This window comes from Gopherus evgoodei, chromosome 4 (genome assembly GCF_007399415.2).
Source record: "Gopherus evgoodei ecotype Sinaloan lineage chromosome 4, rGopEvg1_v1.p, whole genome shotgun sequence".
Classification (NCBI taxonomy): domain Eukaryota; kingdom Metazoa; phylum Chordata; order Testudines; family Testudinidae; genus Gopherus; species Gopherus evgoodei.
Window position 1 is genome coordinate 28,399,289 of NC_044325.1, and position 27,904 is coordinate 28,427,192.

General features: G+C 41.0%; 1 long non-coding RNA gene across 1 annotated transcript; it reads left to right on the plus strand.

Annotated features, from left to right (window-relative positions):
• Positions 1-1,211: 1,211 nt before the first annotated feature.
• LOC115651641 lies at positions 1,212-25,112 on the plus strand. Its single transcript, XR_004000398.1, has 3 exons — positions 1,212-1,345; positions 23,917-23,921; positions 25,100-25,112. It is a non-coding gene; the product is annotated as an uncharacterized LOC115651641 (long non-coding RNA).
• Positions 25,113-27,904: the final 2,792 nt, after the last annotated feature.

Consider the following 27,904-nt stretch of genomic DNA (forward strand, 5'->3'; position numbering starts at 1 on the left):
ATCAATCAACCATACAGGGGGAATATCTTACACTCTGTAAGGTAGCCTGTGTTGAAGTCAGCTTATCTATCTAGATTTTCATGCTTTTCCCATCACGACCAGTATGAATGCTTGTTGTTGAATCTGACGGTATATCCTATCTAATACATAATATTTATTAAAACTCTTATTTTTTAAAATAGACTTGACCTGCTCTACTGCATAATGTGATAAGACACAAGGTGAATATGATAACCCCATGCTTTATGTCACAGGGGCCTACCGTCTGAGCTAGTAAAGGCTGTTGTTGCACTGTAAAGTGGAGGATGTTAAAACTCCTAACATGCTTCAATATGCAAGAATGCATTGACCCACACTCTGTATCTATATGGCCAGTGGTTCTCAACCAGGGTTCCAGGCCACCCTGTGGGGCCATGAGCAGGCTTCAGGGGGCCAAGCAGGGACAGCATTAAATTTGCTGGGGCCTGGGTTAGAAAGCTGAAGCCCCACCCTATGGCGCTGAAGCCTGAGGCACTGAGCCAGGGGCAGCTCCAGGCACCAGCGCAGCAAGCACGTGCCTGGAACGGCAAGCTGCGGGGGAGCGTCCTAGCAGTCACCGTGAGGCCAACAGTCAGGCAGCTTTAGGCGGTTTTCCTGTGGGAGGTTCACCGGTCCCACAGCTTCGGTGGCAATTCAGCAGCGGGTAGGCTGAAGGCAGATCACCCGCAGAAACGTCGCCAAAGGCCGCCTGACTGCCGTGCTTTGGGCGGCAAAAAACATAGAGCCACCCTTGCCTTGAGCCCCACCACCCGGGGCTGAAGCCAAAGCCAGAGCAGTTTAGCTTCATGGAGACCCCGGTGAAATGGGGCCCCAGGCACAGAGCCGTCCTATCCATGGGACAGACCAGGGCAACCGCCTCGGGCCCCACGCTTCGGGACGCAGGGTCCAGGGCAGCCTAGTGCCGACCGCAGTGAGCCACCTGGCCCAAGCCCACTCCACTCCACCTACCCGTTCCTGGTGTCGCTCGGGGGACGGGGCAAAAGCCAGAAAGAGGCGGGGCGGGGGCTTAGGGGAAGGAGTGGGGTCAGCGTAGGGTTGGAGCTAGGGCAGGAAGAGGTGGGGCAATGGTGGGGGCACAGGGGAAGGAGTGGAGTGCGGGTGAGGCCTGGGGCAGAGGGGTGGAGTTGTCCCAGGCCCCACACTCCTTTAGGGATGGCTTTCCCCAGGCAATTGCCCTGCTTGCTACCTCCTAATACGGGCCCTGGCTTTCATATGCAGAAACCCAGTTGTTGTGCCACAGGTGGGCTGTCGAGTTTTTATAGCACATTGGGGGGGGGGCCTTAGAAAGAAAAAGGTTGAGAACGCTGTATATGGCGACATAAAAATGTAGTTCTAATTGCAACAATGAACTACAGTGCTCAACAAAAATGTCACATGATATCTGTCATCTAGAATTTAAACAACTACAAATTAAACAAATTAAATTTAAAACAGCAGCAATGGGAGGAACACAAGGGGTGAAATCCTGACCCCACTGAAGGCAATATGAATTTTGTCATTGACTTCAATAGTGTCAGAGTTTCACCCAAGGAGCCTATCTTATTTTTATATGTGTAAATACTGTATATTCTCAGTAAATTTGATTGCACTTACTGAAGTGCATTAATGGTGATATCCCACTGACTACAATGGGGTTTAGAATAGGTGTCCATGCTAGAGGAGTGGATTGCAGAATCAGGGCCATAGTGTCTATATGTAAGTGAAATATCATAATTTCCCACAATTCCTGTCTTTCATATTCACATTACAATTCTATCCTTTTTATTCAGCACATTTTCTGGCCTCATTTCTTACTGCCCCTGCAAATGTTTAAAATAGTTTATTTTTTAAAATCTGCTGTTTAACCTATTCCCCACCAACAACAGGCCCAGAGTTGAGGTCATTACATAGGAAAAATCCTCTATCAATTTTGATGGAAGTTTACCTAAGAAAAAACTGCAGGATCTGGTCCCACGTGCATGTCTTGCATGTCTGCCATGCCTTTAAAGCAAGGAAAAGTGACCCAAATGCCACATGCGGAATAAGTCACTTGAATGTAGGACACTTTAGCCTAATATATAGACTATATCATCATATTTACTGTACACTGAGCTATGGATCCTATATTGCATGTGATAGCATGACTTGCCTGTGCTTTGCCAGTAGCACCTAATCCACAGATCAGCAAGGAGGATTACAGTGCAAAATCATTTAAGGTTACAAAATCCTGCCACAGCCAATTGTATTATGTCTGGCAATTCAAGGGTGTAATAAATATACTGTACCAACCATTTTTTACTCTATATATTTAAATTGGACCACAGGATGACCGTTTATTTCATTTCATGTTATGGGTTTCCAAAAATAAATATTTCTGACATAAAGTTTCAGGCTTTCTAATCCAACTTCCGCAATGCTTGAGGCTAAAAATTTCATCTAAATATTACTGAATTCCAGCACAACATTAGCATTCAGAAATATTTACAATAACACAGCCATTACAACTCAATCAAAAGCTGATTTCAGCCAGAATTATGCAGAATTAAATCTTGCAGGATTCAAATTATTAAATATCAGAGACTCAATAAAGTGTGGTCTAGGAGTTCCATTTATCAAGGGAATAGAAGTGCCTCTACACTTATAGTGACTTTTTCATATATATTCTGCAAGAATTTGCATGCATTTTAAAATATCTGAGTTTAATTCTTATGGAATTCAAGTAACTATGCTATATTTATAAGGCAATAGAAGCCAACTCAGAATCATTTCTTTATGTTTTCCTTTCTACATCTCACATTTATATCTGGTTCCCGCTGGGTAGAAAGATACTAGGCTAAAATGTAAGAAATGTGTGTATGTTTGGTTACAATAAAAGCTGAATCAATGTAGCAATATAAGTAGCTAGAATAAATCCAAAGCAACAATTAAAAACAACATTGCTATGCAAATAATGCACTGAAAGCAAATCCTCACTTATTATAGTTGACCAGAGTGATTGTTTTCGAAATTCAGCATATTCATTTTGGCCCTTTTCCAGGTCATCACATATGAACAGGTAGAGAGCGAAATTCTGAAAAAGAAAAGGATGAGAAAAAAGAAAAAAAAAACACCCTGCAACAAAACAACCCACAATTCACTTCAGGCTTTTCACCTATTTCCAAGTGAATTTGTAATGGAAGGAATCCTACATCTGTCTCACATCACTGCAAATGTATGATCGCTTTTCATCTTTCAAAGAGATAGGCCTCAAGCCACAATATTTGCATTCTGATCCAAATTTTCCTAAATTTTTCAGATGAGCCAAAGAATTTGGTTTGGTCCATTATAGATATAAGGGCCAGAGACATAGAGCCAGATCCTCAGCTGACTCCACTGGAGCTATAACAACTTACACCAGCTGACCATCTAGTCACAAAAAAGAGAAATCGTGAATTAAAGTTCTGAGCCCTTCCATTCCCATCATTTCCTGCCTCTCTTCCCATAATGGACCCTGACTGCATGTTTCAGGAGAATAGTTTCCAAGCACTTTTATACTGAGGAGATGTAATTCCAGTAGACATAGAATAATGAGTAGAAATAATCCCACATGTAAAACCTAAACCCTTAGTAATCTAAAAGCTTGTTTTATTTAACAGATTATTAGGGATCACAGTCAGCCTTTAAGAAATACCAGTTCTAATTCTAATACCACAGAAGTGACAGCCTAAAACTGAATTACTCAGTGATCTCAAAGGGCCAAATCCTGGACCTCTGCACAAAGCTGAAGTTAATGGGTATTGAGCATAGTGAATCTTCCTAGGGACCAAAGAACAGAAATGTCTTCTCCCCACCCCAAGCTGCAGAGCATCAGCTCAACCGACACTAAAAATCGATGGGCTAAAGTAGCAACTGCTGGCAATCCCAGCTAAAATCTGCATAACCATGAATCCACTAGCCATATCCCTGCCTCTCCCCTAACGAATGTCTTCACCCTACTCTGCAGCAGGTGGTGAATGTATTTCAGAGCCTGGTCTCCCACATAACAAAGTCCTGACAATTCAGCTGTATTTAGAAGGCACAGTGTGCAACATGAGTAAATTCTTGCAGCTCTGTTGAAGGCAATGGAGTTAGGATAATTTAAACCAACTACAGAGCTAGTCTAGGGCCTTCTACACTGCTGAACAGGGAGGAAAGATTTGGCCCTGTTTACCATATTCTAATTTTACTTTAATTTCATCCTTATTTAAGGGCAGAGCTACACTTACAACACAGCAGCTCAGCTGCGCCACTGTAGCACTTCAATGAAGACACTGTGCTGACAGGAAAATGTCTCTCGTTGACATAGTTAATCCATTTTCATGAGAGGCGGTAACTGTCGACAGGAGACACGTTCCCAATTACATAAGGCCGTCAACAACAGGGGTTAGATCGATATAACTGTGTCGCTCAAGGGTGTGGATTTTTCACATCCCTAAGTGACATAGTTATACCAATGTATAGTGCAGACCTGGCCTAAGTCTAAATCCAAAATGACCAATAATACATTAAGTAAGGACTTAATGGAAAATAAACTTGGAATAAATCAGTCAGCAGTCAGAGCAAGCCAAGAGTAAAACCACCACTAAGCAAAGGTGTGAAAGCACCATCAGCGGAAGGGTTAAGAAGGGGATTAGATAACACATGGAAGATTAGATGATCTGTGACATCCCTTTCACATGTAACATCTATGATTCTGTTGTTCCATTGGCTTAACGAAGAACTATGATAAGAAACTTCATTCATATAGAATAGAATTCAACCATTCAGTTTACGCAAACAAAAGTTCCATTGACTAAGAAATGATGATACACACAGTGACCTGCTGTAAAACAATAACAAAATACTAAATTATCTGTTTATTTTTATGCAGACAGCACTATCAAAAGGCCATAATTTTTGATTCATGACCTCCATACCTATCTATACACCAAGACTGTATCACTTATTCCACTGCACTCATACATTTTCAGGTAAGTATGTATTTGAATATATTTGAGAAAAAATATGAAACAGTATGAGCCAAAATTTGCCTTTGATTTAGGACATGCAACTCCATTAAAATCAATGTAAGATCAAGGAATATTATTAAAGGCAAAATTTGGCCCTACATAATATAAAATTATATAGTTGAACAAGGTGAATAACTAAAATAAGAAATTAAATGAAGTAACCTGAATTTAGAGGTTACCACTTCTTTCTAAATTTGAATGTCTACAGTTACAAATATATTATGCTCTTTGATCTGCCCAAAGAAAAGATACTATTTTCCACATGGGGAACATATTTTAGCATCAAGCTTTCAAAATCAACTGTTCCTCACAGAAAAGAGATTATTTCTTTATAATACAATTGCAGGTTTTTTGTGGTTTCCCATGACATCTCTCAAAGAAGGTGATAAAATTACTGCATGGAATATGAAAGTTAAAAGTATTAGCAGTCTGTTCTATTGGATGTGAGGAATTTTGTATTCACAAATGAATAAAGATACATACTCAAGTATAAGCAAATATAATTGCAACTATACATAGAGATCTAATTCAGATATCCCCTATGACAGAACAAGTCCCAAGTTAACAACAATACATGAAATATATAATGGAATCTACTAACAGACTGATAAATTTTGGACCATTATCTTTCTTTAACATAAAGTAAAATTATCAAAGGGAATCTTGAGACAACAATGTTCATTTAGAATTAAAATAGATGTTGGTTTTATAACATGTCTTTCATACTCAAGGTACCCCAAAGTGCTTTACTAAGCCATATTTTAGATACTGATTATGCATTTGGTACCATTATGCATCCAGAAATTGAAAAAAAATCCACAGAGCTCTGGAAACTGTAACTTGTTTTACTGAGACAAGGTAAATGCTCGCTGGGACACAGAGGTCATCATCTACTCTTAAAAAACAACACAACAAGGAATCTCTACTGGTACCAAGATAGCACCCCAGTAAGATTCCCATTGACTTTAATGAGATTTCGATTAGGCTCCATATCTATATAAAATGAATCTTGCCTTAATGTCTCAAAGGTTGGAATTTCTAGTGGTTGAGAACCTATACTGTGCACTGTTGAAGTCAACGAGAGTTTTCCACTGACTGTAGTGGGAGTGGAAAGCCCATATGACACTGTAGATGAGCCCAAGTCTTCGTGGGGGACTAGAACCAGGACCCTCCCATACAGACACAAGAACCCAAAGATGTTCACTTTCAATCCATTTTAATGTAGCATTATTGGATCAGTAGAGGTAAAGACATACTATTATTTGGGTTTTATTTTTTACACAAATGAACAGCTTAATACACAAGTGTATAGTGCGGCAGTGGCTATGTTTCTCTATGTGTTGTACAGTACCTACCAAAATGATGACCCAATCCTGATCAGAATCTTTAAGCACCACTACAATACAAATAAGATGATATTTTCAAAGCTATCTGAGAATTTGGATGTTCAGTTCCTATTTAAATGAATAGGTATTGCATGTCCATATCCCCAGGGAAGCTTTGAAAATCTTGGCCATAATAGATATTTTACAATCACTCCCGCCCATGCTACCCCATTTTAACTGTATTTCTTTCTTAGAATAAAACAATGAAAATTTCATCTATATACTAGATAGCTGAGAATATATAAAATCACTACAACAAAAGACACGAATGAAATGCTGTTGAACAAACAGCAAATTAAAAGAATAACGTTCCTTGCTAAAGAGGGAATAATTTAGAAAATGCACTACATTTACAATTGCTTTTTTAAATAAGACACCTTATAGGAGCCAAGTAGGTTTGTTTTTGCATTTCCAGTAAAAGATGCCTTTGAATCTGTGACAAATGTCAAAAACCATCTTGCCTTTCACTACTTTTAAGAACTGTACCCATTCAACTGGTTTGGTTTGTTTCTAATTAATTTTCGTGGGATTTAACCCAGGCCATTTCTAAATGTTATAAAAATTACTTTGTATGATATATTATTTATTTTAATCAAATACAATTTTTTCTAATTGTCACAGCTATGGCAAACTCACAGGGGATGGTCTGACTTGTGTACATTTCTGACAGTGAAATCGGTAACAACAGCTGCTTTGTGCCAGCTAGCGCATGTACCGTACCTCTCAAGTCTTGTCATTCACATCTCCCCTAATTACCAAACATCTGCTTTCCATTTCCATTAACACTCCACTACCAGCTTGTCTAGTTTAATACCAGTGACTCTTGACCTCCCACAAGGAAGACACTTTCTGTCAAAATTCCCCCAAAAGAAGCCAGCTCTCCACACTAAATTTGTACTTTAAAAAAAAGAAAAAAGATCATTTTCTAAAGGGAAAGCCTTCTGAAACCACATAAATACAATTAAAAGCTATTCTGAACATGAGCAAAGGGAAACATCCCTCATACATTTTGTTTTATGTCTCCAAAAAGCAGAAGGAACATCTTAAAGCCCAGAAACATTAATATTAAGTGTTATATATAAAGGGATAGGATACACGACAGGTTACAGTGTCAGCCTACAGGTTAGGGTGATTGCATATCTGGCAAATATAGAACTATTATCTGTAATGATATCTGTCTACTTAAATAGAGACCATAATGGAAGGTCCCAAATGCCTTTATTATTTTTTTAATTATAGGTTATTATAATGGTGTTAATGTTCACTGGTTAATCCAAGATCCTAAAATTCAAAAGAATTATGGCTCTATAACTTACAGCAATTCTTTTTCTTTATTTCAGGTTGTGATCTCATAAAAATTTACTCCTATTTGGAAATCAGATGGTACTTAAAAGATTTAATAGCTTCATTTTGTTTTCAAGTTACAGTACCCTATAAAACGACAAGAATAGAAAAAATTTAAAAAATGTGGAAATGCCTTATTTTTTTTCGGGGTATAATCATCCCAAAAGTCACAGCGAAGCTAAATTGTTCCCTAAAATTAGTTTTATGACTTTCTTACACTAGTAGCTGTTTATACCTTAAGACAACAGTTCTGCAAAGGATTTCTATGGCTCAAAGTGAGATATAGCTATACTGATAATGAATATTAAAGAAAAAAAAGTTTAGTCTATCCCCAGCACTACAATAGTTAAGCTACCATTTGTTTTTCTGTGCCAAATTCCTCCATCCAGTTTCTTCAATAACTACCAGTGGATAACCTTCCCACCAGGACCTCAGGACATTTGGTTGCCTCTTCATGCCCCAGTAATGCTGATCCTTGAAAATTTGGCAGTGGTTTCACTGCATTTTAGAGTACAACTAGCTTCCACTCAAGGGACAGACTCTTAAGAGATTTCTTCGATTACACCGATAGAAACATGGGTTCCAGAATGTATTCCTTAAGCTTATCAGATATTGGAGTTCAATTTTAACTTTCTTAATAAACAGGAAAGAAGAATCACGGATAACAGGGGGAAAAAAATCAGAGGAAGGTAAAGTCATTAGCAGGCAATAATATAACATCTTGCCATTTTATACCACTAAGTATAAAATCATTTATAGCACTTTGCTGCGGGGAATCTGCATTGGCATCAGCTCATTGTCGGTGGATGCCACTTTGGACAATGAAACAAAAAGAGAGAGAGTGTGATTTTTTTTCTTTATAAAGGGAGGAAGGTGATGAGATAAAAGGATGAGGGGAAAAATGTGTATAAACAATGCTAAAAAGTGTAGACTTTTGATGTACAGCATCTTCCTAATTGTCGGCCTCCCCAAAAGAACCTATCATAGAAAAACAGTTTAACGGGGGGAGGGGGAGAATGATCTTTTAATCTCAACAATAAAAGCATTCCAGCCTTTGTATCTGCTGACTTACAAAAAAGTGCTTTCTAACAACAAAAGATAGAGCAGTAATTACATAAATCTCTTCATTCTTGATGAAGACACAATGGAGTATAAGGAAATCAATAGTGTTTCTGCTGTAATTCTTGTTTTTATTATGAGCTGAAAGCAGACTTGTTAAAACTGGATTCTGCTTCTTGTGTGTATGTGAAAAAAAACCAGATTCCGTCAACACTGAAGCAAGAACACACAGCCTTTAAATGCTTAGAAATTATTTTCCCCCTCTAATACTTATAAGACTTATGATGCTGTGAAATCTGACTTTAGGAATGGGTATTTTAAGAGCAATTTAGCATTTTACATATATCTTGAAAAATTGATAGTACCATAAAAGATACAGCTTCAGTGGTTGTTCTACAGACAGCCAAAATGCCTAAAGGTTACCAACAAAATTGAAATCCATGTATTAAGTAAACTAAATGCACCCTGAAGTCAAATGTTTCCACTTTATTTTCAATAAATTGGCTGTAATGATTTTACCCCACTACATACATTTATAATATTTGCTGCTCAAGAATGAGTAATACTGTTGATTTCGCCAAAAAAAAAAAAAAGGTGGAAATTATTGCATTTAAAAATAATTAATAGATGGGCCTGCATACCTTTGAATTAAATTAAAAGAAAAATATTTCTTTTTTGTGGAGATGATTGCATTCATATCCTGTTTGGTGTGAAAAGTAGATTCCAAAAAGCTTTTAACTAATTTGTTCAATTTGTTTCAAAGCCAACATGAATAGGCTTGGTGCAAATTCAGATTCATTAAAACTTAATTAATATGCATCATTATGCAAATGAGGTTGCAGTTAATGAGTTCTTAAAAGAAGCTTTCTTTAATTAGTTCGGTTTTAATGGCATCATCATTTATCTGACTTGTTTTTAAAGCCACATGACATACAAAAAGTGACCATCCTCTACAATGTTGCAGTTTTCTGTTTCCTAATTGTGCTTCATCTTAATTCTTTAATGCTGAAAACTTTGAAAAAGTTAAAATATTTTGATGTTCAGTTCTACTGAATGTTATTTCAATTAAAAATACACTATTTTCTTTAGACTAGAGATAGGTATCTGTTCTTTTTAGTTATTTTTTCTACTATTTAATTACTGATATTTTACCATTTTGTATACATATGAAAAAGGCAAGTTATAGTAATATAATCCTCCTCAAATACTGTGATAAATTACCTATGGTTAACTTCGCTGGGTTCATACTTACATTGGCAACATTTTACTAATATAAAAGAAAAGAGTTCACTGAGAATTAATATGACCAGTGTCTGAATCAGGGTGGGAGAGGGGAAGGAGACCATGTGTGAGACTACATATGTTAAACAATTACTATAGGATGTGAAAAGACAGGAAGTGTGATAACAATGTCTCAACATTCCTGCAGTTTGTGTCTCTGGAAGCTTCAGAAATACAATACGTTTTAAAACATTTTTAAATTTACAAAATATTGTACTACACAATTATGTTTTCACAACTTTATGCAGAATGTTCTATGGGTGGGGAGGAGTGAATGTAACTCTCTTAAAAGGTGTCCTGTGGAATACTGCAAAGAAAATAAGACATCTTTACACCCTTACAGAGTTTCACACCTGAGGGAAATTCTTCCCATTATTTGATGCTTATTCAAAAAAATAAATAAATGAGGTCTGTATGGGTCTAAACTTGCAATCCCCTTACTTAAGTGAGTAGACTCATCAATTAGACTACCTGCATAAGTAACAACTACTCAGTAACTATCAGGGGCAGCTCTAGACATTTCGCCGCCCCAAGCACGGTGCTATGCCGCGGGGGCGCTCTGTCGCTTGCCGGTCCCACGGCTCCAGTGGACCTCCCATAGGCGTGCCTGCAGAGGATCCTCTGGTCCCGCAGCTCCAGTGGACCTCCTGCAGGCATGCCTGAGGAGGGTCCGCTGCTCCCGCAGCTCCAGATGACTCTCCGCAGGCACGCCTGCGGGAGGTCCACCAATCCGCGGGACCAGAGGACCCTCCGCAGGCATGCCGCCGAAGACACCCTACCTGCCTGGCGTGCTGGGGCCTGGAGCCGCCCCTGGTAACTATGCTTTCTGCAGGTCTGAGCCTTATAAATGATGTTTTATACTCTGTTTACTCAAGGGTTGAACACTGGGTCTCATGCGAAGTCCTTGAAGTCAACAGAAAGTCTCCAATTGACTTTACTGGGCTTTAGATCAAGCCCACTGTATGTAAAATAATTAAGGAAAAAAGCCTAAGGGCCCTATCTGGCTAACCTTTATTCATGTCTACTGAAATCAGTGGGACTGCAGGATAAGGCACTTAGTGAGTAATTCTCTCATTATTTAATGTTTATTTACAGCAACACCTATGATGTGATAGTTACTTTCCAGTCAAGAAAGGATGGTTCCTGCTCTAAGCAGCTCCCAATCTCAAAACAATTACCGAGTTAGGGAAAGGGGAACAATATTAGGCACTTGATATACAAGTCAGCTGGATTCACTATCAGCAGCACAGCAGAAACATGTCTTTACAGGGGACTTAAATGTATACAGGACGTATGGATGAGCTCCGGGAGATTGCACTGAATGTATGGGGGACCATGTGGGAGAAGACATGGAAATGACGGTGTGAGACTGGCAGACAACGGGCATGATGCTGTAAGATTTGGGCAGCCATACAGAAAGTATCTGTTTACACACAAAGACAAATACAAGGAATTCCAACCTTCCAATAATACAAAGCACTGGAATATTATCAGCAAACACTGATAGAATGCTTGGGATTCAAAAAGCTCATCTCACAGAATCAGAGAGTTAGAAGACATCTAGTCTAAACCAGAGTCTCTCAAACTTCATTGCACCACGACCCCCATCTGACAACAAAAATTACTACACGACCCTGGGGGCAGGGGGGTGTCTGAGCTCGCCCAAGCCCTGCTGCCCCAAGTGGGGGGACAAAGCCAAAGCAGTTGGGCTCAGGCTTCAGCTTCATCTCTGGCAGTGGGGCTCGGGCTTTGGCCCCAGGCCATAGCAAATCTAAGCCAGCCCATAGTTTGAAAACCACCAGTGAAGAAGCTTCCACACCCTCCCGAGGCAGTCTATTCCATTGTTCTGCTGTTCTACAGTTAGGAAGTTTTTCCTGAGATTTAATCTATACCTGCTGTGCTGCAGTTCGAACCCCTTGCCTCTTTTCCTGCGCTCTGTGACAAAAGAGAACAACTTTTCTCCATCTTTTTTATGGCAGCCTTTCAAGCATCTGAAGGCCGCTATCATATCCCTTCTTAATCTCCTCTTTTTCAAACTAAACATACCCAGCTCCTTCAGCCTTGGATCATATGGCTTGTATTCCATCACTTTGATCATCTTTGTCACTCACCTCTGGATCCTTTCCAGTTTCTCTACATCCTTTCTATACGTTGGTGACCAAAACTGGACACAGTACTCCAGCTGAGGCCTAACCAGCTCCGAGTAGACCAGTGCTATCACCTCCTGTAACTTGCATGCTATGCCTCTCTTAATGCCACCTACAATTGCGTTTGCTTTTTTGCTGACTCATGTTGAGGTTATGATACACCACAACTCCCAGATACTTCTCAGCAGTGCTGCTGCCAAGCCGTTTTTCCCCATTCGGTATTTGTGCATTTCTTTTGTCTTCCCTAAGTGTAGCACCCTACACTTGTCTTTGTTGAATTTCATTTTGTTGTCTATAGCCCAATTCTCCAATTCATCACAATCCCTCTGAATCTTAGCTCTATCTTCCAAAGTATTGGCAACTTCCCCTAGCTCAGTGTCATCTGCAAACTTGATCAGTATGCTCTCTATACATACGTCCAGGTCATTACAAAAGATGTTAAACAACACCGGATTCAGAACAGATCCCAATTGGTGACCCCCCTCAAATCCGACATCATTCCATTAACAGTTATTCTTTGTTTGCAGCTGTTTCACCAATTATGTATCCACTTAATGGTAGTTTTGTTGAGCCCGCATTTCTCCAACTTACTCGTAAGAATGTCATGTGGGATTGTGTCAAAGGCCTTATTGAAGTTCAGGTATATTATGTCCACTGCATTCCCTCTATCCACCAAATCAGTTACTCTGTCAAAGAAAGAAAGGGACTGAGACATCGTTACGGTAAAGAGGAGAAATTTAAAACCCCTTGTATTTTACCAACTCTTCCAAAAACAGCCACAGGAAACAAATAAGTGGGTCCTGACTTTCCATCATGTCTGAGCTCTGCTTGGAGAGTGGTGCTGCAGGGAGCTTGACTGTAGCTCCCTGTTCCTCAGCCACCTAACCCCAGAAAAATTAGAACAGAGACCTAACTAACTTCCATCACTGGCATGAGGTCCATTATGGCCAGGAGCGGCATCAGGGTTTCTGACGCCCTAGGCGGACGGCCATTTCGTCGCCCCCCGCGGGTCCGGTGGACCTACCGCAGTCATGCCAGCGGACGGTCTGCTGCTGGAAAGGCTCCGGTGGAGCTGCTATAGTGATGCTGGAGGCCGGTCCGCTGGTCTAAAGGCTCCGGTGGACCTGCCGCAGGCATGACTGCAGGAGGTCCGCCGGAGCCTTTAGACCAGCGCACCATCCGCCGAAATGACTGCGGCAGCTCCACCGGAGCCTTTCCAGCAGCGGACCATCCGCCGGCATGACTGCAGTAGGTCCACCAGACCCGTGTGCCGCCCCCCCGGCAAAATAGCGCCCCCCCAAAATTCTGGCACCCTAGGCCATTGCCTAGGTCACCTAAATGGTAGTGCCGGCCCTGATTATGGCCCTAGCACCTCCCACTTACATGCCGCGCTGGAATACCAGTAACACACCCACTTCGCCCCCTTACACCAAGGATTGGGTCACATCTGTGCAGGAAGCAGCAGAGCTGCCTTTGCCAGCAGAGGTTCCTGCATGTAAAGGGAATTCTCCACCACCTATCTTGTGTCATTTTAAGGGCACAAAATCTCATCCCTATTATACACACAGGCTAAGCTGCTATGAACGGTAATTTGCAAGAGTGTTGTTTACCCCAGTTTCAAGTAGGGGAGCTGCACCAATGTAAAGGGAGATGTATAACAATTTACTCTGTCTATGCTAGGAGTTTGCAAGGATGAAGCTGGATTAGTGGCTACGCAGGATACTAGTCATCCATGGCTGAAATTCCCAGCATATATGAGGTCAGAGAGTACCTCCCCTCACTCAGGGCTTGTCTACATCACAAAGTTGCAGCGCTGGTGAGGGGGTTACAGCGCTGCAACTTAGGAGGTGTACACATCTGCAGGGCATCACCAGCGCTGCAACTCCCTGTTTGTAGCGCTGGCCGTACTCCCGTTTTGTCTCGGGTGTAGAGGATCCAGCGCTGGTGATCCAGCGCTGGTAATCAAGTGTAGACACTTACCAGCACTTTTCTTGACCTCCGTGGAATAAGCAGGTATCCCAGCATACCTGAGGAAGCCTCTCTGGTAATCAAGCAGGTATCCTTCCCCGCGGTTTGCTCCGGTGTTCTCCGAATCCCCCCCCAAGCGGGTCTCCTTCCCAGCGGTTTGCAGGGGGGTTCGGGGAACGCGAGAGCAAACCGCGGGGAAGCAGGTCTCCTTCCCCGGTTTGCTCTCGCGTTCCCCAAACCCCCGTGCAAGTAGGTCTCCTTCCCCGCACCCCCGAGCAAGCAGGTCTCCTTCCCCGCCGTTTGTAGGGGGGTTCGGGGAACGCGAGAGCAAACCGTGGGGAAGGAGATCTGCTTGCTCGGGGGTTCGGGGAAAGCGAGAGCAAACCGCGGGGAAGGAGATCTGCTTGCTCGGGGGTTCGGGGATCGCGAGAGCAAACCACAGGGAAGGAGATTTGCTTGCTCGGGGGTTCGGGGAACACTGGAGCAAAACCGGGCAAGGAGACCTGCTTTCCCGCGGTTTGCTCTCGCGTTCCCCGAACCCTCCTTGAAGCCGCCCAACAGCGCTGCAGTGTGGCCACATCTAACACCACTTGCAGCACTGGTTGCTGTAAGTGTGGCCACTCTGCAGCGCTGGCCCTATACAGCTGTACTAATACAGCTGTAACAACCAGCGCTACAAAATTGTAGATGTAGACATACCCTCAGGTGCAACCTTTCATGTGATTAAACAGCAGCAGCAATAAGCTGTAAACCTCCTCATCTGGAAGCATGGAAAGTATAACAAACTGGGCTTTCGAAGTGTAGGAGGATGGATCAGAGGGAGCCTCAAGGTTCCGTACAATACCTGGAGAAGCCCACTGATGGAACAGTAATTTTCTGAGTGCTGGTTGCCCTGCCAGCTACTATAAATTACATTTCAGTGATTCTGATTACCCTGATTACCTTTCCCAGAACCGAAGAAGAGCTTTATGAAGCTCGAATGCTTGTCTCTCTACCAGCAGAAGTTGGTCCAATAAAAGATATCTGATCCCCCTCGTCTCTTTCCTATCCTGAGATCAACATAGCTACAACAACACTGCAAATTTCAGTGAATACACCTTCATAATCATCATTTGCCAAATACTGGTCTTAAATGGCAAATATTTCGACAGGGGAAACTCATCCTCTCTCTTTTGTTCTTTTTTTCCCTCATATAAATATTAAAACTAATTTCACTTTAACAAGAGGAACCGAGTTCTTCCACCCACCAGTTTGTGCTATCATATGAAGCCTAGGTCAAGTATCTAAAATGTCATACTATTGTCATTAAATTGATGTTTTAATCCTCGTTAATACATGAAAGGAACGAGCCGTCAATTACATAGAGAGTATTGACATTTTATTCCCCCCCCCATTTTATTCAATGGAAAGAATAAAACATCAATTAAACAACAATTATACATCAAGGTATGTCATGTTATATATTTGACATACAGTACAGTCAGAAAAATTAGTTCATTGCTCACTAATAATGGGGAGAACAGGAGCTGATTAAAAGCATTAATTACCTGCTTTGCAATTGTGCTTTACATCTGCACATCTTACCAGGGTGTTAATATCCCCAAATAACTCAACATTTAAGGCCTTTAAGGGAAGGAGAAGAGAAGAGTGAATGGAACATGCGGAGTCAGAGATGGATCTAAAATGGAGGCAAATGACTGATGTCTGAACTGCAGTTGATTATTGATAATTTAATGAAGATGGGGTGTTTTTCTGTAGGGGAAGAAGGCAGAGAGAAAAACAGGAAATATTTACACCCTTTGGGAAGTTTCCTCTATTTTTCAATGCTTTTCACTTTTTTCCTAACTCCCCTTCTACTCTCAGTGCATCCCAGCTCCACACATACTTGTATAGCCAGAAAATCCCCAGAAACAGGGAAAATTGTTTCCTTAGATTCAAGCATAATGCTGTACCAGTAAAGCACATGGTTCCAGGCTATTCATCTATGCTGAATTCCCACTAGAACATTGAGCAAGGAATCAGCCATTAGGACCAGCTGTGTGTATCCCACACAATCACTCTCCAGTGATTGCTGGGGGTAGGGAGTTACTGGTTGAACTCAGTCATTTGTTTCTTCTTCCTTCCTTCCCATAGACAGCAAATGGCTATGATAGGTCAGGTCCATCACTACATCAACACCATGCAGCAGAAAATGGAGCTCTTTATGAGAAAGCTTCTTTCCATTAACTCTGAACGAAACCCATTTTGCTTGGGAATCAGTTGCAAAGCATACAATAACAAGTTCTTCCTATTTATGGGTCCAATCCTGCAGGGTGCTGTGTTCCCTCAATTCACACTGAAGTCATCAATGGGATTAAAATGGAACTAATTTAAAAACCAATGTCAAAGTGGGCTGAGAGTGGACATCAGAGTATCAATCCCTATTTAAATATGACAAATAAAGACAGGAGTTTTAGGATCCAATCCTGCCCTTCTTTAAGTCAATAAGAATTTTACCACTGACTTCATAGGAAATAGAATGGGGCCCTTAATGTTCAGCATCTTATTAAGAAGTTTCTTTAAAGCTGTTTGAGACATTGCAATTAAGCCCTGGTTTAAATTGTGTGCAATAAATAAGTAAAGGGAAGTTGATTCTCGTTGCACACCACACACATGCTATGCCAGGTCTCCCCCAGCAGACATCTATAAAGGGTCTTGTGAATGGGTGTCAGTTGGATACAGCCTCTAGATCAAATTCTGCATTCAGACACATGCAATTAACATGGAAATTCATTAGGCATGAATTACATTTACACCTAGCTTAAGGCCCACTTAAAGTACGACAATAGTTTAAAAGGACCATTGTTTAAATGAGAATCAAACCCTAAAACACAGTCCTATGCTAGTATCTTTTCTAATACAGATTAAGAAAGAGAAATTTAGGGGCTGCTTCTGATCTCACACCCATGTCAATCAGCAATAACTCTGCTGGAATCAGGTGTAAAACTCATGTGAGAGGAAAATATTAGGCTCTCAGGTCTTGATTCTTCAGTGACCTGTCCCTTGTCACTTAAATCAGAGCAAAGTGAGTGTGCCAGATCAGAATTTTATACTCCTCTTGCCTGGATGTAAATCACTAGACAAAATGTAAGACAGTGGAGAACCAGACTCTTAGCCATCAGAAATATGTTTAACAAATGCATGGAAGTATCATCATATTGGCAGTCTATTTGATGCTGCTCACATGACTAAAAATAAATATCCCTTGAAAGAGCTGCCTCTTGTATTGGAAGAGGATCGTGAGAACATAAGAATGGCCATACTGGGTCAGACCAATGGTCCATCTATCCTAGGATCTTGTCTTCTGACAGTGACCAGTGCCAGATGCTTCAGAATGAATGAACAGAACAGAGCAATTATCGAATGATCCATCACCTGTCATCCAGTCCCAGCTTCTGGCAGTCAGAGGGTTAGGGACACCCAGAGCATGAGGCTGCATCCCCGACCATATTGGCTAATAGCCACTGATGGACCTATCTTCCATGAGGATCTTAACTAATAGAATGTGTGGTCTAACTGGCCTGGATGCTCTTGGGTGATTCTTCTGAGATAACATCCTAACAATTTTTCTAGATACAGTATCATCTTTCTAAATGTCACATCCTCAAAAACTGCTTTCTCAATAATATCAACAAAAATAGATACACTTTTATTTATGAAGCACTGAGGAAAACTTTGTTTATCTTGTTGTAAAACACTGTAAGGGGTAAGCAGTAAATAGGAAAGAGAACATAAAACTGATGAGCGCTTACCCTCTATTCCCTACTGATGCTTCTACTTAGCCCTGCTTAGCATTTCAATCTATATAAAGTCAATGGGCCATATAACCTTCTTCTATATACACTAACCAATTAACATTATTCTTTAATAGGAAGAAGTTTAGTGGATTTTCTTCAGTTGGATTCAAAGTAACATTGTTACTCACTAAACCACAATGCTGATGAGTGCAATAAGGTGCAACCTTGTTTTATGAAGAGGACAACACATTATAAATGTATCTAACCTACTTATAAGTCACAGTAAAGACTCATTTGTTTTGAATAATAGAACTGCTTTCAATAGCAGTGTCTTAATACTAAGTAAATGATCAAGGTTTATATTAGAGCAGTTATAATATAATATTACAACGCTGCTTTGGCAACCATTAATTTATACACTAAAAATATAGTCAAGTTAAAGGGACTCTGTCAGATTAAAAACACAAATTACCTTGCTAATCTGCTTTTTGTATGGGCAATGAAATCAGCTAGTCAATTTGGATGATTTAGTTGGAGATTGGTGCTGCTGTGAGCAGGGGGTTGGACTAGATGACCTCCTGAGGTCCCTTTCTACCCTGATATTCTATGATCTCACTTTTGTTTACAGGCTACAGATGTAACCAGGCTTCTATTCAATTTCACTCACAATTTTTCATGCACTAAAACAGAGCTGTAATATTTGGGTTGCAAACCCTCAAGAGGAAATGAAGTGTTTACACTCTATTCATATTAAGCTTGGAAGAAGCCAAAACTGAGCAACTTTTTCATTACTGCGTCTTTTTCATTGTTTGTTCTTCTCCTCCTTTATTTCAAGCAGACTTCTGGAAAAAGGGAAATTTTGTAACATGTTCTGAAGTCCAGGCTCAATCTTATCTTCTCTGCTTGCTCATTCCTCCACCAACACCTTATTTCTGGCTCTCAGTTGTTTCTTTCTGGGCATTGTTTCTGGGCATTGCAGAAAAAGACACGTTTCAGTGAATAGCGAACAGTCTTCTTACTGGTTAATCTGTAGCCTGTCACTTCTTAATTTTGGTTTCTCCAGATCCTCCTACTCCAATTTATACAAGTGGGTTACTTTGCTGTACTAGGAAAAGGAGGCAGAAATTATCAGGGCTCTGAGATTATCTTTCTTATATTAACGGCTTACTGGCTCAGGAAGCATGATAGTATTCAATATTCAGCAATAACCAGAACAACAAACTACCATAGCGTGCAGTTTAAGGAAACCAGGTGAGATATCTGGACTAGCATAGGAAGATTTGGAGAAACCAAATTGGCAGATAAATAATTACATGTCACCTACGTCCCCTCTACAGCCTAGTCATAGCGGAACCCACTGAACTGACAGATGGCTTGAATTTCCTCAAAATGGCAACCTAGATTACATGGGTACTAACCGCAGCTTCACAGCAAGCGGACACATCCAGCATGTAATGCCACAAAATGTATATATGGAGGCCTCAAAAGCAGCTCTACATGAACCTAATGAAGACATGCCCTCTTCAGCCTTGGATGCCAACAGTAATTTGCCTCAGGGAGCCACTGTTCATCCAAAAATAAAGGTCATTTCCTTTAATTACATCTACCTTGCACACACGTTCTCTGACCAATTGGGAAATGATGCCCACAGAGACTGATGTTCTCTGACACAATGGCTGACTTTTTTCCTGAAGGTGCATATGCATATGGTAAACCTTAACAGCCTTCTCAGTGTCTGTGTGGTTACATCTTCTGTTCAGAACTTAAATTAGGACATACAGGAGCTAAGACTGTTTCCTGATGGAAATAAATTGCCTGAAGTGACAAGCATCTCACTAAAACTCTAAGAGCAAAACTCTGTCCTTGAGCAGTAGTGGTGAAGGTGAAGATTCTAAACTCTTCTGCCTGTGCAAGGTAGGATGGGCAGGGGATCTGATGTAACTCACTTTGCAGTGGTCCCCACCGCTGCCTCTACAGGAGAAACATGCTCCCTCTGCACAACCGTTCATCCAGAATGGGCATGCTGCCACCCAGTGCTGATTGTGAATGGCAATATGCACAGAGGTATCAAGACCAAGCCACTTCCCAAGCTGGCTGACTACATCCCTTTGGGGCTATGGACTGCTACTGAGTAGGTTTCATAAGGATCCCAGAACTCCATAGTTCTAGTTAGCACTAGGAAAGTATCCCTCCAAGCCTTCACATTTGCACTGGAGGTAAGAGATGCAAAAGAGCCAGGGCTGGTTTCTGCCCTAAATAAGGTTCTCTATGTGATAACCCTCACAGTATCTTGCTCTCCCAGAAGAACATATAGCTTGGCAAGCTTGCTATCACAGAATGCTACAGACCAGTGCCCAATTAATCCATCTATCCAGAGCTATGGCTTGCAATCTCAGAGATACCATACCAAGATCTTTATCTGAATCATCTTGAAGGCTGGAATCCCAGTTACCTAATTGCTTTATTTTTCAATGTTATCATACCCCATCCTCTGTAACAGGTGACTAAGTGGAAAGTTATGAGCATGAAAGAGAGTGAATATTACTTAACCCAAACAGGTTTCTTAAATTGCATCCTCATAGGGGTTTTTTTCAGCTGCATCCTCTCAACACCAGTCCACAAAAGTGAGTGAGACTACTGTGAAGGTTCAGCTCCCTAAGAAAGAAGGGTTCTTCCCAGAAGTACAGTAGGTGAAATGGCAGAACCACAATAAGGCCCCTGTGATTATCTCGGGGCTCCAAGATCTTCCAAAGTGATCAGGAGTAACCATCAGTTAGAACAGGGGTCGGCAACCTTTCAGAAGTGCCAAGCAGGGCCGGCTCTAGCAATTTCGCCACCACAAGCACGGCGGCACACTGCGGGGGGCGCTCTGCCGCTCGCCGGTCCCGCGGCTCCGGTGGTCCTCCCGCAGGCTTGCCTACGGGGGGTCCGGTGGTCCCGCGGCTCCGGTGGACCTCCCACAAGCGTGCCCACGGATGCTCCACCGGAGCCGCGGGACCAGCGGACCCTCCACAGGCACACCTGCGGGAGCTCCACCGGAGCCGCCTGCCACCCTCCCGGCAACTGGCAGAGCGTCCCCCGCGGCAAGCCGCCCCAAGCATGCGCTTGGCGTGCTGTGGCCTGGAGCCGGTCCTGGTGCCAAGTCTTCATTTATTCACTCTAATTTAAGGTTTCGCATGCCGGTAATACATTTTAATGTTTTTAGAAGGTCTCTTTCTCTAAGTCTATAATATATAACTAAACTATTGCTGCATGTAAAGTAAATAAGGCTTTTAAAATATTTAAGAAGCTTCATTTAAAATTAAATTAAAATGCAGAGCCCGCTAGACCAGTGGCCAGGACCCGAGCAGCGGGAGTGCCACTGAAAATCAGCTCGCATGCCACCTTTAGCATGCGTGCCAAAGGTTGCCTACCCCTGAGTTAGCAGAAGAGCAGTAAATACACAAGCTATGCTAGCTGTCTAAGGAGGAGAGAACATCCATCTCCAATGTGAGACGTTTCATGAACAATGCCTCTACCTTCATGTATTAGCTTCATGGTTCTACAAAAATAAAGAAGAGGCACATCTAAGTTCTGTTATAGGAGCACTTCCTATTCCCCATGAAAAATTTACATAAAACTGCTGACTGGATCCACAGTTCAGGGATACAGTAATGCCATTCAATTCCTTTCCGCAGCGCCCATACCATTTTCCCCCTGGATGCTTAGACACAACATGGCTAGTAGCACTGGCTACTTGGATGCACTCAAAGAACTAAGGATGCCTTGAAATGGAGAAGAGAAAGTTATGAAAGTAGCATTCATGAGAAGTGCTGGAGTGACAGCACTGTAGATGGATGCCCTCTACTTAGCCACAGAGCAAGTCTAGCAACAGAAGGGCAAGCTTCCCAACAGTCCCCCATAAATATTGTATCTCTCTTTTATTTTTAATTCTGTTCTAAAAGGCAACCCCTCGGGATGAGAGGAACAGTCCAATCTCCCAGCAAATTAAACTCAGACTGCAAGAAGAATGCCAATTACTCCCAATTGTTATAACACTCTTCTCTGATGCAGACATCTATCTGTTAGGTACTGGACTGAAACAATCAGATTATTCAACGCAAGTGATCGAACAACACAAAAGGAAACTTTCAGTCCTACTGCCTATGCCATACATGACTGGTGGATGGACAGAAGACTCCAGCCTCAAATTGTGCCAATCTAAACCTTTTTATGAACTACTGGTTTTACTTAAACAATTTTGTGGTAAAAGAAAAGAAAACTACTGCCTTATCTGAGAATTCAGTGGAGCTGCTAACTACTGGATGTCACTGTGATGTCACAAAATTGAACCAAATGAAACATAATGGAGACTTAAGTGGGAGCAGTTTCCAAAACCCTAAAATGCAGCTCTATATGTCACAAAAAACAAGAAACTACTTCTGAAAATCAGGACCAACAGGGCCATGCCATGTTTGAAACAACATAAGAATCTAGAGAAGAATAAATAGTGGATATTTGTTTTTGAATTTGCTCTTTCAAATGGTGCTAAGGTGTCTTCACAACTGGGGGTGAATAAGTATGTGAAAACTGTTTGTTTGTTTCTTATGTTTGGTTGGGTTTTTTTGAAAGGGGAAAGTGAAAATTTCTGAGTCAGAGTCTAATTGGAGTCAATGAGACCACTCCATTGCATCAAACACAAACTACTCATTACTCCACCGTCAGGACCCTTCCTGGCCTTGCCCCATCATACTATCATGTCTTATACACTTTTGAAAGGATGCTGCCCCCTTCACTCTATCAATGATGCCAGCCTTCATCACCACTTGCTGCATTTTTGAACATGCATGCTTGGGAGGAGCACCCCATAAATATCCACAAAGCTACCTCATTGTCCTCCTTCAAATTCCTTCTTAAAACTCTTCTCTGCTGTGATACCTACCAAAAATTAAATGACGATTAGGAAGCTGAAGGGCCACGACCACTGCTATCATGCTAACCAGGACTGGCTCACTGTTTTCTCTTACTTCCCCATGGGTCTATCTGTATCCATCTTTTGTCTTTTATCTTATACTTTGATTGTAAGCTCATTGGGGCAGAGATTGCCTTTTTATTATGTGTTTGTATAGTACCCAGCCCTGACCAGGGAAGTGAATGATTCAAGTGGACCAAATTCGGTGACAAATCCTTTGTCATGGGGCACCTGAGGCACATTGCGCATATGTTAAGAAGAAGATAATTCATACCACAATGGGGGCCTGATCCATGATTGGGATTGATGCTGAATTTTTCGAAATTGGGCTGCAGACCCAAGCCTGGTGCCTCAGACCTCTCTCTTCAGTGGATGGGAACTGGAAATCCAAATTCAAACACCTCGAACTATGGAGAAGTTTAGATCATATCCCAATCTGGAGCTGAACTCTCTGATTTTGGCTTATTTCAAGCTATTCTGAAGCATTTTCAGAACTCTGGACAAACACACGGATTTTCCCGGGGCTATCGTTTATATCATAGCCGTCTAAATGATGCTCTATTAAAGAATAGGTCTGATTTTTCCTTATATTTGGTTTTATTAAAATTCATTTTTCACTAGGGCAAATTATAACCCTTGTCTGGTAGATGAAGTCACAAATTAATAATCATACAGAAACGTATTCTAACAGGGAAGGCAATATTTATAGTCCCATTCCTTATTTTTAAATATACTTGAAAATATAAGGTAAAGATTCAACATCAAGCAGGATTTCTAGTGGTGCTAGTTATGGAGATTATGACATGGGGTCCTAGTTTTCTGTGATAAAAAACCCACAATTATCCAATAAAAAGTTTTTCTGTGATTAAAATGAAATGCTGAATTTTAATTTCCCTAGCCACAATATATATAGGTATCAGTTGAATACAACATTTTACAGTAGAACCCCATTTATCCAAGCCTCCGTTATCTAGCTCTCCATATTAAGCAGACCACCAGATGCCTGGGGCTGACCCCTTGAAATCCATACCCACAGGGCTGACTCCCAAGACCCTTCCTCCCCTCTACCCACCCTCTCCCAGGGCTGACTGCCCAAGCCTCCTTTCCCCCATCTTAAAATAAGGGATAGAAAGCTCTTTGCCATATCTCCTGATTATCCCAATTTTTGATTATCCATCTGGCCTCGGTCCCAACTAGATCAGATAAACCGGGTTCCACTGTAAATTTAAAGCGCGTTCAAAAATCAACCACAACAGGGAGAGGTTGCATGCACTAAATATGTGACACTGGTACTTCCACTAAAATTCAGTTAATAGCTAATATATGTTTTTATTTTTTCACAAAATGTAAAAACTAAAGATTCTTTGTAAACATGCAAATTCTGCGTTCTTATGTGGGAAATGGATTTATAGGATCCCTGGTTATGACTCAGCACATGCAGAGTCTATTCCTAATTCTAAAACCTTAAATGACTCATTTTTTCAGCCATCTGGGCCTCTCCACCATATCTCCCAAATATACAGACCCTTAGTTCCATGAAGACTACAGTACAGCGCAGCACATCTGCTAAGAAAGTGCTCAACCACAACATCTCTTCCATCAAGGATGACTGGCAAGCTCCCTGTAGGAAGCTTTAAACAATAGCCCTCCTTCCCTAAGTTTACCTAAGTCTGACTCTATTCCCAGATTTAAACACAATATTAGCTTGTACTGATTTTCAAAAGAAAAGTTCTCTTTGTGGGCGAATCTGCTATCCCCTGTACCCACTATGGTCTGAAATGTTTACAAAAGCAAAAAGACAGTCCTATGGCTAAGGCAGAACAGTGTTCAGTTCCCGATTCTGCCACTGACACCCCCATTTAACTTTGGAAAAATCACTTAATCCACTTTGTACCTCAGTTCCCCATCTGTAAAATGGGGATAATAAGACTTCCTTTTTCCCATCCTTTGTCAGCCTTGTCCATTTAGATTGTAAGCTTTTGGGGGGGCAGGGACTGTCTCTCACTGTATATTAGTACATCACCTAGGCTTTGAGTTTGGTTGGGGCCTCTATCTGCTACTATAATACAATTAAACATTATCACTCAATAGACATTTGAAACCACCTGACCTGGCTAACAACTGAGGAGCTGACGGTATTAAGATGACAAAATCTGGCAAGACCTAACTGTGCTGTGATTACAGTCTCCCTACTTATATTCAGGCCCAATAAAATTGATGTGATGATGATAATTCATTCACATTTAGTGACTGTCATTTATGTAGTATAGTGCCTTCCATGCAAAGATTCAAAGGCACTAAAATTAAATTGCAAACTATATAAAGAAGGATTGCTGCACCAAGCAACAAAATGCAGACATCTCTGCGGTGAAAAGTGGCAGTTCTTAAACAGGGTATAACAATGCAATGCAAAAATGCAAATTAGAAAATGAAAAGATATTGCACCCATCTGTAAACATGTGATAATAAATTAACCTTTCCACATTAAAAAAAGGGATGTTCAATAAAATGAAAAGACACCAAATTTAAAACTGATAAAAGGAAATGCTTTTTCCACAGCACATAATTAACCTGTGGAACTCTCTGACACAAGACATCAAGATGGGAGCTCAGTAGGATTCAAACAAAAGTGGATAACAGGAATATGCAGAATTATATTAGATAGGATAGAAAAAGGCAATATAAATACTCAGGCTTCTGGGCATGATCCAACCTCGAAGGTCTTGTCCAAACTAGGATTTAAGGAGTGAAGTTAGAATGTGTTAGCTAACATGGGTTAATAATAAATTACAAAAGTTTGGTCGAGATGAGGCATGTTGCCTTTAACATGTGCTAAACTGGTCAAGTCAAAGCCCAGGCTTCCCCCTTAGTTAACATAACACTTTAAAATCCTAGGACTAGCCTACATACTACACTACATCGGCACAGGTGCACTGATGCACCTGTGCCACTGTAGCAAGTCTGGTGAAGATGCACTATGCCGGCAGGAGAGCACTTTCCCATCAGCGTAATTGAGAGGCGGAAGCTATGTCGGTGGGAGAACAGTGCTTAGATTGATGTTCTTGCGTTGCTTGGGGGCTTTTTCACACCTCTGAGTGACACAAGTTACATTGACTTAAGCGGTAGTGTAGACAAGCCCCTAGTTTATACAAGATCTAGCAGATTCCTCTAAGGGCTGGTTATTCCACTGCAGGGTTACTTGTAGCTTCCTCTAACGCTACTGGAATTGGTCAGAGATAAGCTGCTGGACTAGACAGACCTAGAAATGTCTAGCTTGGCACCATGGGCAACCAGTGTAAAACGGAGCAGCTAAGGGTCTGAATTGGTCTGGTCCACTGTGTCCAAAGTTTTCCATGAGACTTGCCTGTCATGAACATCCAATCAATTCATTTCTGTTACAAGTGATATCTCTGTGTGTTCCCAGGGTGGGTTTTTTCCCCAGTATAAACCTATTTCCTAAGATGCACCCTATTATTGAGCCCATCATGTATGGATCAATTTTCCCATTGAATCACAAGAAAATATGCAGCGTCACACTCACTGTTACTCAATAAAAACCAAGGGTTAAACTACATACAGAGTGCTGTCCACAGTATAAGAAATCACATACATTTTAACTTGCAAGCACATAACCCTCTTCTGTGATTAGGATTTATTTTTAAAAGGAAGAGAAAGTGCATGAGTCAAAAGGTTCATTTACAAGGCTGTCATGGAGACAGTGTTTTTAAATAACCACAACTACATCAAACGATAATCATCAAACCAAATAAACTAAATGCCAAAATACTTTGAAACCTAAAAATAAGAACTAGGTCTAAATTACCCTAATTTCTATGGTTTTGCAACATTTCAGAAGGTAAGTCACGTTCTGAGTGTATATTCTTTGTTTTTCATTCTTGAAGAGCAGTGAAGTGGTCTGTGAATCACGCTTTTAAGAGACATTTGGCTGTAGCAAAATTGTAATAAAAAATGCATAATATGTACTTAAGAAGAAAAGTAACACCTCTGCCATAAATTGGTTCTTTGAAATATTTAAATTAAAAAGTCTAAAGCATACCATGCTTGAAGAGAACAGAATTAAACGGCATGTAACATAGATACGTAGGTTCTCTCACAGGGATAAATTTAAAATTGGGATTGCTCAAGGGAAAAAAAACTTTCTTAAAGACAATATCAACATTGTTAGTGGGATTTTCTCCAATTCAGATTTTCTTTTGTTGTTGTCCGGGAAACCTGCATTTCCATAGTAATTCACAAGAATTATCATTAACAATGAAAAAAATTACTTATTTACATACATTCCCCTTTGAATTGTGGAGGAATTTTTCCATAAAACTGCTTTAATGAACAGAAAGTACATAACTATGGCTTGGTATTTTGTTTTGTTTTGTTTTTTTGTCTAGTCTCTGAGGGCAAAATCCTGAAGTCCTTATATACTCAGTTCTTACTCAGGCATAATTCCCAATCTAGTCAAATGACATTTTGGCTGAGTAAAGTGAATAAGAAGGTAGAGACTCAGTGCCAAGTCTGCATCAAGTTATTACAAGATTTCCCCACAGATCACAAGCAAAACCCTACTTTGGATGACAGAAGAAGAGGGAGCAAAGATGCTGCCTTGTGCTATGCGGTTACTGGAATTCTGCCAGAAGGGCAATATTCTGCAGAAATTGATGAAATACCATGAAAGAGCTCTGAGGTACACTCCTAACAGAAGCCTGGTCTAGCTTAGGAAGGAGCACTAGGTAGGCATAACAACTACCATGCTCCTTAGTGCTAGAGGGAGATCCCACCCTGCTGCTCGTATCTAAAAGAGAGGTTTCTGATGTTCCCTTTTGATTATCAGTGTGGAACAAGGCAGAAATTAATCCTATGTTGGTAATACCACACCATCAAGCACTGGATTTTTACAGTTAATGAAGTTATGTACCAGTTCTTCAAAGAGGGGCAT